Source organism: Gorilla gorilla, chromosome 10 (genome assembly GCF_029281585.2).
Source record: "Gorilla gorilla gorilla isolate KB3781 chromosome 10, NHGRI_mGorGor1-v2.1_pri, whole genome shotgun sequence".
NCBI classification, from domain to species: Eukaryota; Metazoa; Chordata; class Mammalia; order Primates; family Hominidae; genus Gorilla; species Gorilla gorilla.
In genome coordinates, this window is record NC_073234.2 from 120,940,714 (window position 1) to 120,955,416 (window position 14,703).

A 14,703-nucleotide genomic window follows, 5' to 3' on the forward strand; every position below is an offset into this window, starting at 1 on the left:
GGAAATCCTAACGCTCACTTAGGAGAGAAGACTGGAACCTGATTGTTACATCTGGGTGAGGTGTGAAGGCACAGGCTGAATGATGCCTTAGCAGATAAGAAGGTGAACCAAGGGGGTGGGAGGCTCCAGTGCTCTGGCTCAGTGTCTCCTTGTTTAGAATTATTTCTCTGAGACATGATATATAATCTCCAGGTTGTATTCATCTGTCAGCTTGAGATGAGGGAAAATGCTCATGTTTTATGTGCTGATTTAATTGTATCCTTCTCTGATGCTCTTGTTTGGGATGTGCTGGTTGAGAGGGGAGTGGCCTGCACAGTGGCGTTTGCCAGGGAATTACTGTGTGCCAGGCACCAAGCACATCATTTTTGTGCATCGCCTTCTTTGCTTCTCATCACAGTTACTATGATTATGCCCAAGTGTGCCTAAGGAAAAGTGAGATATAGGGAGGCTAATGTCACATGGTACAAATGTGGCAAGGCCAAGATTTGAACCCAAGACTGTCTGATTCTGGAACTCACAGGCTGACCCACGGGTTTATGTAGGCTCATTCCAGTATAGAAGCAGCAGGTTGGTGCAGTACAGGAGTCAGCACCTTCTGTTTGATGGTGGCTCTGCCAAAGAGAGCTGTGGGATCATTGGTAAGGTTGTGATCACTCCAGGACTCATATTTTTCAACTGTAAGTTGATTGTTGGTCTAGATATTCTCCAAGGTACCATCTAGACAAGAGGGTTGGTGATTCTAGGCTGATGTCTACAAACAAGAGCTGGAAGAAATGATGATTGATTTTTTTTTTTTTTTAAATGGACTTTGCTCTTAGAAGGAGGCATTGGCTTTGAGATTAGGACTCTAATCTCATTTAGGAGGCTAATTTTCAGCATGGAGTTGTACAGGTTTTGGGGCCTTTGGAACAGAGTTCAAATCCTGGCTCCACCATATGTTTTCTGCAAGTCACTCAATCTCTCTGATCTTTAGCTTCCTGGTTGGTAGGATGAGGACAATAAAACCTTCCCTACTGAGGATGCATGAATATCTCAGCTATATTCATTGTATTGTGTTCTCCTTGAGGGTGGGGCCATGCCTTATGTATTTCTGGCAGGCATGGGGTTGAGTTGAATTGATTTTAAGAGGGAATTAAAAAGCAAGTCTGCTCTCTATAGACAAACCAGGCGTGTCTCTCCTTTGTTCAATGTGCCAGGGGGCAGGGACGCATTTCCCAGCCCCAGTATCTCCCACTGGCCAGGTTTTTGTCCTGTGCTGAGATCTCCCATGCAGTTCCAGGGAACTGTCATTTTCCACTACACCAGCTGGATAATACTCAAGCAAAGGTATATGGGCATACGGTGTCTCTGGCTTTGGGCATGGAAGAAGGGTTTGGCCTCTTTGCTTCTACCCATTCCCCCTTCCACATAGGCATGTACACACTGGCTTACCTAGGTGGGTTTTTATCTCTGGATTTCCCATGTTGAGATGTCGTTTTGGGAGACAACCGGCTCTGAAGTCAGACACACCATGGTTGGATCCTGGCAATTCCTGACATGCCTCTATGAGCCTCGGTTTCCTCAACCATGAAAGGAGATAGTAATAGCACTTGCTTCCCGGGCTGTTGTGCAGATTAAATGAAGTTCAGCACAAGGCGAGGACTCCATAAGTGATACCAGTTTTACTTTTGTTTTGGCTCCACTCTGCCTGTGCTTAGCGCCCCCTGGCCACTAAACACAGAGTGATGGGGAGAAAAGGAATCAGAGCCCTACACTTCCTTCGGCTGTGCCAGTTATTCCGACCCATGCTGCTGAATTTGAAGCTAAACTCAGAAATCTGCACTCTGTAAACATATCTATGACTTTAACTAGAACCACTGGTGTTTCGGACCAGAAATGGACTTAGTGGTCGTAGATTCTGATCTCCTCCATTTGGAGTTGGTGGAAAATGAGTGAGAGAACATCTCTGCTTCCCTGCCAAAACCAGTGGTTTAAATAAGGTAGAAGTTTATTTTTTCATACAAACATTGGTAGCCCAGGGCTGAAATGATGGACCCATGATCAGCAATGAACGAAGGCTCTATCCATTTTGTTGCCCTGTCCTCCTTAATCCAAGAGTTCTACTTTGTGGTCCAGGGTGCCGGCTCTAGCTCTAGCCATCACAACTTCAGTCCAGCTCACAGGAAAGAGAAAAAGAAAAGAAATTGGAAGAAGCGTTGCATTTAAGAATACATCATGAAAGTTACACAAGCCATATCATAAGTACATAAGGATTTACACACCTAAGGATGACACAAGTCATATCCTTTTATATTCTATTGGTTAGAACTTTGTTATATACATCCATAGTTAACAGCGAGGGAACTCAGGGAATGTAGTATTTATTCTGGTGGCTATGTGCCCAATCAAGATTTGGAGGTTCTATTATGGAGGAATGAAGGGAAAATGCATCTAAGGAGACCATCAAAAGGCTCTGCCACACAGGTGACACAACTGCTTTACCCCCTCAATCTGTGCTCTTTCTATAGCATTCGCAAGGTTTTTTTAAAAATTAAAAAAGTGTTTTTTGAGATGAAGTCCTGTTATATATCGCCAAGTTGCTCTCCAACTCCTGGGCTCAAGTAATCCTCCTACCTCAACCTCCTGAGTACTGGGACTACAGGTGCGCTACTGTGCCCAGCTACTTTTATTCATTTTTTGTTTTTTTAGAGACAGGGTTTCACTATGTTGCCCAGGTTGGCCTTGAACTCCTGGCCTCAAGCATTCCTCCTCCCTCAGTCTCCCAAGTAGCTGCGACTACAGGTGCATGCCACTGAGTCCAACTGCATCACAAGTCTAGATTAAATTTGCCTTAGGTTCTTAATAAAATTTCTTGAAAATTCTGATCACAAAGATGGCACCTGGCAAGTTCCCGACCCAGGCAAGTTGGCTGGAGCACAGGCAGAGAGCGTGCGGGAATACAGTGGGGAGAGCACCCAGGCCACACTGATGCCTCTGTCAGACTGGGCCCCTTATGTTAAGGAAGACTGTGTCGATCCTTGGAGGGCAGAGAAACCATACTGTCCACCACTGAGGCAACAGGGAGAAATGAGATTGAGCTGTGCTAAGAGAAAAGAACGAGAGCTTCTGGGAAAACTCAGACACTTGTAAAAATTCCACCTAACCTGGGATGTAAGGTGATGTGCTGCTAAGGTGGGTGAGTAGCTCAAGCTTCAGCAGGCAGCCAAAGCAGTCCTAGTCCCCTAAAACAGTGCCCCAGAACTCTGGGCAAAGCCATCGGAAGAGGGCCTGAACCCAGAATTAATAAAGCGGAGGGATACGGAGCCTTCAGTGTGTTTCAGGCTCTGAGACTTGGTAAGAACACATGAGAGAGAGGTGGGTGTGAGAGAGAAAAGGAGAAAGAGAGGAGAGAGAGAGAGAAAAAAAGAGGAAAGACAGAGGAGAGACAAGGAGAGACAGACAGTGGCAGGGGTGGGGTGAAGGGAAGGGGAGGGAAGACATAGTAAGGAAAGATAGAAGAGAAGAAAAAAAAAGAAGAAATAGGAGAGAGATATGGTATAATCAGGCTGCTTTCAATTGCAAGTGACAGTAACCAACTAAAACTGGTTTAAGAAAAAAAAATTAACAGAAAGAATTGAAGCAGCAAAAAGGCTGCCAGCAACTCCAGACGTATTCCTATTTTCTCAGGATCCCTGAAGGACAGGTGCTTCTCGTTTTTCCTTTTTCTAATAGTTACAACCAAAGTTTTGGACTTGGATTTCATTGACACAGATTGGCCAACTTTGAGTGTCCTGACCAGGATAGGGGGATGTCAGGACCAGCCAAACCAGATGGATTAAGAAAGGAGGAGATTGGTTTCCCAAGGAAAATCAGTATGCTGTTACTAAAAGAAGGTGGAGTAGATACTGGGCAGGTGAAAACAACAGATCTCTACTATACATGATGAGGAAATCAGAGAGAGAGAGAGGGAGAGACAGAGAGAGAGAGGTGGGAAGAGAGAGACATGAGAGAGATTAGAGATGAAGATGGGAAAGTTATTATAAAAGAGGAAAGAATGAAAGATGAAAGAAAAAAGCATTTGAGAGAAAGTAGAAAAGAAAGGCAGAAAAATAGAGAAAGAGGGAGAAAGGAAGGGAGAAGGAAAGAAAGGAAGGAAAGAATAAAAGGAAAACAGGAAGAAGAAAGAGGGAAAAAGAAGGAAGAAGAGAGTGGAGAAAGAATGGAAGGAAGAAAGAAGAAAGGGAGGGAGAGGTGTGTTTACCTGCATGTGTGCATAAGAAACACAGATGAGTAACACAAGGTGTGGCAAGCCTCTGCTACAACTTAATATCATGACCCAGGATCTCCAAACAGACCAGATTCTAGGAAGAGATGAGGTCTTACTGAAGTTCCTACTCCTTTCCCTCTCTCCTGAGTGTGGTCCCAGCCTGCATCATCCTTATCTCACCCATTTCCACCCCAGTGGTATCCTGGAGCCTCTGGAGTCTCTTGGGAAATTGTAGAATTGTCTCCCCAGTGTCATTGCCATGCTTTGGTCCAGGAGCCCAGGGGCTTCAGTCTGCCATGTGTTTTCAGTGTATGGCTGCCTGAAAACACATCTGTCAACCTTAGCATTGGAGAACAGAAGCTTGGGTTTGACATGAAAAGGACAGCAGAGAAGCAGCCTTGACCTAACTGCCATGTGGCATTCCTAAGCGTGCAGAGCCTCAGCCTGGAAGATATGCACAATACTTGAAAGAAGCCTTTTATCCAGGCAAGAGGGGATAAACACATCTGTATGGCATTGATTTCCCCCTCCTCCTTTCTTTCTGGGATTTGGAGCGGGGTTAGGGGGAGGAACAATGAAAACATTTGAAACATCTGACACTGAGTTGGGGTTGTGGATAGGCAGCATTTGGGGGGAAATGAAAGGTGAAATGCCAAATTTAGTTTGGCTCTTCTTTCTTTCTGGCGCCGTTTTTTTCCTCTTACATTCAACCCATATTTTCCTTTTAGCACCAGTGGGGGTGGTGGATCATGTAACATTCCTATTTAGCACACACATAGCTTGCCTTGTCTTGAAAGCGAAGCATACACTGACAACGGAAACCTCACAACCTCCCGAGTGGGAGACAACCTTAGGATTCTGGCTTCCAGGATATTTATGTTGGTTACTGTTTAGTGTGCTGAACACCAGCCGGGATCCCTTGACTCACATCTGAAACGGGATTGGAATCTGAAGGCATAATTCCTCTGCTGGAAACACAAAGGTTGTAGGTATACAAGAACACACAATTATATTGAAGAAGAAATATGCCATTTATACAAGAGGGGACCAAGTATACCCATGTGTCAGGAAGAAAGGGTTTGATACGTTATGTTCTGGAATGGATTGGGCCGTTTTTCCTGAAGCTCACCGCACAACCCACTAGGACAGTCTGGGCTCTGCTATGGTCTCCCAGATATCCCAGGGAAAGGCTCAGTGAAGCTGCAGGCCAAAACCAGGTAAGAGAAATCATAAAATGAATTACCCAAGACTCATGATACCTGATACCGTTTATTTGGTTACATGGTGTGGCAGACCTTGGTTCAAACTCCAGATGTTTTATCTAGTAGCAAGATGGTCTTTGGAAATTCAACCAACGTTTCTGAGTTTCAAATTTTTAGTTTTCAAAAATGAGGATGTTGTGAGATTTAAATGAAAATGCAATAATATATAGGTAAAAGACTTGATATGGTAGAAACGTAGCAAATTCTAAGTAACCTATATTATTTCCTGCCAGTGTGTTCCCAACTAGGGTGTAAGCTTCCAGAATGCATATATACTAATTTTTTGGATTTGTATAATACTTTAACTTTAATGCTTTGTAAACATACATGGATTTTTTTTAATCACATGTACATTGGTTTATTATAAACTTTTTTCCCTACTAAGATGGATTTTAGAGTACCTTTTTGAGGAACTCTGCCTTGAACCCTGACCTTGAACCGAGGTCAAGAGTTTTTTAAGAAACCGTTTGATTAAGATATAAATGACATACTATAAAGTTCAGCCTTTAAAAGTGTACATTTCAGTGGTTTTTAGAATATTCTTAGAGGTGTGCATCCATCACCACTATGGATAATTTTCATTAACCCAAATAGAAACCCTATACCCATATACCTATTGGCAATTTCTCCATTCTCCCTCTCTCCCCTTGGAGGTGAGGCAACCACTGTTATATTGTCTGTCTCACCATGTCTACAGCTATATAATGACCTATGGATCTGAAATGGTGTCGACTCCCTCCAAAATGCATATGAGTTAAGCGGAGGACAGATGACACAGGAGAGGAAAATCAGGATAACATTTAAGGAAAAAGAGCTGAAATGGACACTGGGTGCCCAGAAAGACAGATACTTTATTTCTTCTCCATGTAATGATTCTCCCACGAACATCTTTGAGGTTTATGTTGCCCAGCAGATAGCCACTAATGATAATGTGGGTATGGAGCAGCTGAAATGGGACTACTCCAAATTGAGTCCAAATACACATTGAATTTTGAAGACTTATTATGAAAAAAGGGATGTAAAATACCTCATTAATACTTTTCTTATAGTAATTGCATGTTAAAATAATATTTTCAATGTACTGTATTGGGTTAAATAAAATATTCAGTGAAATTCACCTATCTCTTTTTATTTTTTGTAATGTGGCTACTAGAAAATGTAAAGTTACATTTGTGGTTCACATTATATTTCTGTTGGATAGTGATGCTCTAGATGCTTCTAGATTTGTTTTTCAACTGCCTGTCTCTTGAGATCAGGGGCTGTACATTATTTATTATTTTTTTCTTTAGTACAGGGCCTTGTACATGCTATGCACTTAACACATATTGTTGAATGAATATTGTCTGCCCTTAATGATTCCTCATTTCAAATAAGATGAAAGCAAACTTCCTTGACAATCTGACTCCAACATTGTATTTCAAACTTCTATCCAAAAGGAGGTTGGACCATATCTCTTGGGCTATGTTTTGCTCAAAGAGGCCTCTATACTCCTCCTTCTCAGTCCAGCCTGCAGAGACAATGGACCCAGGGTACAGGAGGGAGAGGTGAGTGAAAGTGTGTGTGGATGAGACATGCTGTTTTATGAAGAGTTGTTCATCTCTTGATGTTTAAGACCATAGCTTAGAGAACTTTCATTCTCTAAAGCTCTCTAGATTTTTAAGAAATTACTGAAGCATTTCCCTTACTAAATCCAGTCATTTGCTACATGCAACTTGGACTTTCTGGAAACTTCTGAAGATTCACAGAGTCCATAAATGTCCTTGTCCTCCCTTTGGCTTAAATTAGTTCATCTATGTTTTGGTCACTTTCAGCAAGATGAGTTACAAGAACCCAGTCAGGCCAGGTGTGGTGGCTCACGCCTGTAATCCCAGCACTTTGGGGGGCCAAGGCAGGTGGATCACGAGGTCAAGAGATTGAGACCATCCTGGTCAACATGGTGAAACCCTGTGTCTACTAAAAATACAAAAATTAGCTGGACGTGGTGGCATGCACCTGTAGTCCCAGCTACTCAGGAGGCTGAGGCAGGAGAATCGTTTGAACCTGGGAGGTGAAGGTTGCAGTGAGCCGAGATCACACCACTGCACTCCAGCCTGGTGACACAGCGAGACTCCATTTCAAAAACGAAACAAAACAGAACAACAACAACAAAAAACCCAAAAAGAACCCAGTCATCACAGAATCTGGTACATGGCCTGTGGGTGGTAGATGCTGGCCCTACACATGAACGGTTCCATGGTCCTCATCCATGACAGAGTAGGACCTATGACCCAGATCCTTTGGCAGTGAGTTCAGTGCTCTTTCTTCTTATGCCATGCTCGGTCATGAGGAGAAATCCTGAAGTTCTGCACATTCTTTGAAAAAACACAGTGATGGAAGTGAGACAGATTGTGGGCACAGAGCCATAGCCCTGTTGAATCTGCACTTGTTCCACAAGGTTTGAGTTGTTCCCTCAGACTTTCAGAAAATCATTGTTGTGCTAATGTTTCTTCTTGCTTTCTTTTAAGGAAAAGTGTTTGAGAAGAGTACAACACAGCCACCACCATTTTTCCTAGGTCAACAAGCACACCTGTGTTCTGATAATTAAGAGTCCTAATGATACACATCTAATGGTAAAACGTTCAGGGTTACTGACTTTAGTCATGGCTGGATCCAGGTGTTTAACATGGTTTTATCAGGAAGTTGCTTCTCTCTCTCTGCCTCTGCCTTCCTTGGCATTGAATTCATTTTTAGGATGGGTGGGGGTTTACTGTTGAGGTGGTCACTGGCAGCTCTAGGTTTATGTTCTCACAAATGAATGACTCTTTCTTGATCACACCAGCAGTACTTCTAGGATTATCTCTTATTGGACCAATTTATGTCCCATTTCTACTGCTGAGCCATTTCATCAGTTCATTGTTAAACCATTCAAACAAAATACATTGACTGCTTTCCGTGTTCCAGCAGCCACACACTTTTTATGAGGAGCCTTCAAATATTAAAATAAAGGAATACTAGCAGTATTTTTTAGGAATAATGTGTTTTTCAAGTTCAGTGCTATATTACATTAAGCACTGTGAAGCCAGGCTGTGGGAACAATAAAGCTTTTTTTGATTAACCTCAAAATTGCAAATTGTGGTGGTGAATGAGAGTCATCTCCTTTTCTCTGAGGAACCCAAATGTCAGAATGCACCCATGTCTGGGGTCATCCTTCCTTTGAAATACCTGCCACGATGACTGCAGCTCCTGCAGGTTTCCCTCCCCCGGTGAGTCTGGGCATCCCTGTGGGAATCCTTGCCCATTCCACACACCCATCTAGTTGCTGCCTGCCTCTGCTGGCTCCAGGACTGCTGCTGTCTTCTTTCCATGTGCTGCTGCTTGCCCCTGGTTGACTTTCAGCTGACACAGGAAAGCTCTTTTTGAAGCTGCTGCCATTCCTTCCTGTATAGAATCCAGGACTGTCCTGTTTCCTATAGTAATGGCAAAGATTGGGCTGAGTCTTTTGATAGGGTTCTACTGGATATTTTGGGAGAGAACTACAAGGATGAGAGAAACCTTACTACCAGACAGAATTGGGCTCAGAGGTTCCTTTCCTGGGGCTCTCTGAAGGGTTCTCTCTTACTCTTGTCCATCTCATCTTCTCCAACAGAAGCGTCCTCTAGTGTGTCTGTGTCTCTATGTCCAGGTCCCAGTGAGCGCAGGGCTCAGAGACATGAAGGAGTAAGTCATGCCTCACTCATCCCGGGCTAAGGCTTTAATTTCCTATCTCAGCACCTACTTCGTCCCAGCATAGTTAAAAAATACGAATATTCATTCCCTTCAGGGAAGACCTGCTTCTTGTCGCTACACACAACTTTACTCTTTAGCCTTCAGTAGATCAAGGTCACTAATACGTAAATCACAAGGTCACTAATACATAATATATAAGTCCATATAGCAATCCATTTCCCAAAATGTGTGTTTTTCAGTCTTAAATAACAGCACAGTGGTATAGCAGCAACAGGTCCATGCTGAGATGCACCAAACGCAGTCCTGCTTCTCTTCCTTGTCTCATCCTCTGTGAGGGGAACAGATGGGGACCTTTAACAGTTCCTTCCAAGCACCTGTCTATTTGATTTCTGATCCTCCTGCAAACTATCTTTTGAAATGGAACATACCCAACTCTGAAAGAATAAAAAAATGTTTAGCTATGGTAGTCGATGAAATCCTCACAGAAAAGAAACTTTTTTACCCCCAAAGGCAATAGTGTTCACAGAGACATAGCTTTAGGAGGCTCTGAGCATAACCAAACAGGTACTGAGCTTGTTTGTCTAAATTAGATGTCTTTAATCTATTGGATTCCTGACTTTCTCCAGATGTTCTTGCTTTACTTTTGCATATTGTACTAGTGTTCTCCAGAGAAACAGAATCAATAGATTTACTTATTGATTGATTTTATTTTATTTTTTTCTTGAATAAAGCATGGTATAGTCATTAGTTACAACCCTTGGAACAGTCATTAGGCCAGTCATGCCATAAGACAAGCCCTCAACTCCATCTGTGGCAAGGGGATTTGTTTGCCTGGACTTTTGGAAAATACTAGGATTCTAATTACACCCCAAATTCAAATTGTGTGGGTGTTGCTTTCTTTTCCTGAATCAGATAATACAAGCTGATATAAAGCAGATAATAAAAACATGTCATACTTCAAAGGCCTTGTGAACCAACATCCTTTCACAATTTTTAGATGAGATTTTGAATGTATAAACTTCCCCTGCAAACATATTCTAGGGATGACTCAGTTTCTTTTAAAATCTGTGTAAGGCTGGGCGTGGCAGCTCAAGCCTGTAAATCCCAGTACTTTGAGAGGCCAAGGAGGAAGGATGGCTTGAGGCCAGGAATCCGAGACCAACCTGGACACCATAGTGAGACCCCCGTCTCTACAAAATTTTTTAAAAATTAGCCAGATGTAGTGTTCTGTGCCTGTAGTTCTAGTTGCTTGAGAGGCGGAGGCGAGAGGATTGCTGGAGCCCCAGAGTTCAAGGTTTCAGTGAGCTGTAATTGTGCCACTGCACTCCAGCTTAGGCAACAAAGCCAGACCTCATCTCTTAAAGAAAAAAAACTTCATAAACAGCTCAATGTTAGTGAATTTTCACTGACTATATTAGAAGACACTGAAAATAATTCTGCCAAGAAATTCTCTGCAGAAACTTAGACAATTTCTGAACCACCTTTAAATCCTCCTATTGACGGAGGCTTGGAGGGCATTGTGTTAGAGGGGCACGTGCCACTGGTTGGCTACTCTGAGGCAGACTCTGCACCCAGCAGTGAATATTTGTGTGGTTTTCTCCACAGGTCCCGTGGGAAGATCTCCGTTATCTCTTTGATGAGATCATGTATGGAGGCCACATCACAGATGACGGGGATTGCAAACTGTGTCGGGTCTATTTAGAAGAATTCATGAATCCATCTCTGGTAAGACATTTGTAAATTAATTAACTTGTAATTTCACTGAGGAAAAAATTCTGGTAAGAATTTTATAAACTAATTATACTATGGGTAATTCTTTTTTTTTTTCTTATACTTTAAGTTTTAGGGTACATGTGCACAACTTGCAGGTTTGTTACATAAGTATACATGTGCCATGTTCGTGTGCTGCACCCATTAACTCGTCATTTAACATTAGGTATATCTCCTAATGCTATCCCTCCCCCCTCCCCCCACCCCACAACAGGCCTGGGTGATGTTCTCCTTCCTGTGTCCATGTGTTTTCATTGTTCAATTCCCACCTATGAATGAGAACAGGCGGTGTTTGGTTTTTTTGTCCTTGCGATAGTTTGCTGAGAATGATGGTTTCCAGTTTCATCCATGTCCCTACAAAGGACATGAACTCATCATTTTTATGGCTGCGTAGTATTCCATGGTTTATATGTGCCACATTTTCTTAATCCAGTCTATCATTGTTGGACATTTGGGTTGGTTCCAAGTCTTTGCTATTGTGAATAATGCTGCAATAAACATATGTGTGCATGTGTCTTTATAGCAGCATGATTTATAATCCTTTCTGTATATACCCAGTAATGGGATGGCTGGGTCAAATGGTATTTCTAGTTCTAGATTCCTGAGGAATCACCACACTGACTTCCACAATGGTTGAACTAGTTTACACTCCTACCAACAGTGTAAAAGCGTTCCTATTTCTCCACATCCTCTCCAGCACCTGTTGTTTCCTGACTTTTTAATGATTGCCACTCTAACTGGTGTGAGATGGTATCTCACTGTGGTTTTGATTTGCATTTCTCTGATGGCCAGTGATGATGAGCATTTTTTCGTGTGTCTTTTGGCTGCATAAATGTCTTCTTTTGAGAAGTGTCTGTTCATGTCCTTCGCCCACTTGTTGATGGGGTTGTTTGTTTTTTTCTTGTAAATTTGTTTGGGTTCATTGCAGATTCTGGCTATTAGCCCTTTGTCAGATGAGTAGATTGCAAAAATTTTCTCCCATTCTGTAGGTTGCTTGTTCACTCTGATGGTAGTTTCTTTTGCTGTGCAGAAGCTCTTTAGTTTAATTAGATCCCATTTGTGTATTTTGGCTTTTGTTGCCATTGCTTTTGGTGTTTCAGACATGAAGTCCTTGCCCATGCCTATGTCCTGAATGGTATTGCCTAGGTGTTCTTCTAGGGTTTTTATGGTTTTAGGTCTAAGATTTAAGTCTTTAATCCATCTTGAATTAATTTTTGTATAAGGTGTAAGGAAGGGATCCAGTTTCAGCTTTCTGCATATGGCTAGCCAGTTTTCCCTGCACCATTTATTAATAGGGAATCCTTTCCCCATTTCTTGTTTTTGTCAGGTTTGTCAAAGATCAGATAGTTGTAGATCTGTGGCATTATTTCTGAGGGCTCTGTTCTGTTCCATTGTTCTATATCTCTGTTTTGGTACCAGTACTATGCTGTTTTGGTTACTGTAGCCTTGTAGTATAGTTTGAAGTCAGGTAGTGTGATGCCTCCAACTTTGTTCTTTTGGCTTAGGATTGACTTGGCAATGTGGGCTCTTTTTTGGTTCCATATGAACTTTAAAGTAGTTTTTTCCAATTCTGTGAAGAAAGTCATTGGTAGCTTGATGGGGATGGCATTGAATCTATAAATTACCTTGGGCAGTATGGCCATTTTCACGATATTGATTCTTCCTACCCATGAGCATGGAATATTCTTCCGTTTGTTTGTATCCTCTTTTATTTCGTTGAGCAGTGGTTTGTAGTTCTCCTTGAAGAGGTCCTTCACATCCCTAGTAAGTTGGATTCCTAGGTATGTTACTCTCTTTGAAGCAATTGTGAATGGGAGTTCACTCATGATTTTGTCTGTTATTGGTGTATAAGAATGCCTGTGATTTTTGCACATTGATTTTGTATCCTGAGACTTTTCTGAAGTTGCATATCAGCTTAAAGAGATTTTGGGCTGAGACGATGGGATTTTCTAGATATACAATCATGTCATCTGCAAACAGGGACAATTTGACTTCCTCTTTTCCTAATTGAATACCCTTTATTTCTTTCTCCTGCCTAATTGCCCTGGCCAGAACTTCCAACACTATGTTGAATAGGAGTGGTGAGAGAGGGCATCCCTGTGTTGTGGCAGTTTTCAAAGGGAATGCTTCCAGTTTTTGCCCATTCAGTGTGATATTGGCTGTGGGTTTGTCATAGATAGCTCTTATTATTTTGAGATATGTCCCATCAATACCTAATTTATTGAGAGTTTTTAGCATGAGGCATTGTTGAATTTTGTCAAAGGCCTTTTCTGCATCTATTGAGATAATCATGTTGTTTTTGTCGTTGGTTCTGTTTATATGCTGGATTACGTTTATTGATTTGTGTATGTTGAACCAGCCTTGCATCCCAGGGATGAAGCCCACTTGATCATGGTGGATAAGCTTTTTGATGTGCTGCTGGATTCGGTTTGCCAGTATTTAATTGAGGATTTTTGCATTGATGTTCATCAGGGATATTGGTCTAAAATTCTCTTTTTTTGTTGTGTCTCTGCCAGGCTTTGGTATCAGGATGATGCTGGCCTCATAAAATGAGTTAGGGAGGATTCTCTCTTTTTCTATTGATCGGAATAGTTTCAGAAGGAATGGTACCAGCTCTTCCTTGTACCTCTGGTAGAATTTGGCTGTGAATCCATCTGGTCCTGGACTTTTTTTGGTTGGTAAGCTATTAATTATTGCCTCAATTTCAGAGCCTGTTGTAAGTCTATTCAGAGATTCAACTTCTTCCTGGTTTAGTCTTGGGAGGGTGTATGTGTCGAGGAATTTATCCATTTCTTCCAGATTTTCTAGTTTATTTGCGTAGAGGTGTTTATAGTATTCTCTGATGGTAGTTTGTATTTCTGTGGGATCAGTGGTGATACCCCTTTATGATTTTTTATTGCATCTAGTTGATTCTTCTCTCTTTTCTTCTTTATTAGTCTTGCTAGTGGTCTATCAATTGTGCTGATCTTTTCAAAAAACCAGCTCCTGGATTCATTGATTTTTTGAAGGGTGTTTTGTGTCTGTATTTCCTTCAGTTCTGCTCTGATCTTAGTTATTTCTTGCCTTCTGCTAGCTTTTGAATATGTTTGCTCTTGCTTCTCTAGTTCTTTTAATTGTGATGTTAGGGTGTCAATTTTAGATCTCTCCTGCTTTCTCTTGTGGGCATTTGGTGCTATAAATTTCCCTCTACACACTGCTTTGAATGTGTCCCAGAGATTCTGGTATGTTGTGTCTTTGTTCTCATTGGTTTCAAAGAACATCTTTATTTCTGCCTTCATTTCGTTATGTACCCAGTAGTCATTCAGGAGCAGGTTGTTCAGTTTCCATGTAGTTGAGCAGTTTTGAGTGAGTTCTAGTTTGATTGCACTGTTAATCCTGAGTTCTAGTTTGATTGCACTGTGGTCTGAGAGACAGTTTATTATAATTTCTGTTCTTTTACATTTGCTGAGGAGTGCTTTGCTTCCAACTATGTGGTCAGTTTTGGAATAGGTGTGGTGTGGTGCTGAAAAGAATGTATATTCTGTTGATTTGGGGTGGAGAGTTCTGCAGATGTCTATTAGGTCTGCTTGGTGCAGAGCTGAGTTCAATTCCTGGATATCCTTGTTAACTTTCTGTCTCAATCTGTCTAATGTTGACAGTGGGGTGTTAAAGTCTCCCATTATTATTGTGTGGGAGTCTAAGTCTCTTTCTAGGTCTCTAAGGACTTGTTTTATGAATCTG

The 14,703-nt window shown here is 41.8% G+C and overlaps 1 long non-coding RNA gene across 1 annotated transcript in view; it reads left to right on the forward strand.

Moving 5' to 3' along the window:
* LOC101137671 (uncharacterized) overlaps window positions 1–14,703 on the forward strand; it is a 106,194-nt gene that overhangs the window by 58,860 nt on the left and 32,631 nt on the right. The window contains exon 3 of the long non-coding RNA XR_008670332.2: window positions 10,819–10,938. This is a non-coding gene — a long non-coding RNA (uncharacterized lncRNA). The remainder of the gene's footprint in view (window positions 1–10,818; window positions 10,939–14,703) is intronic.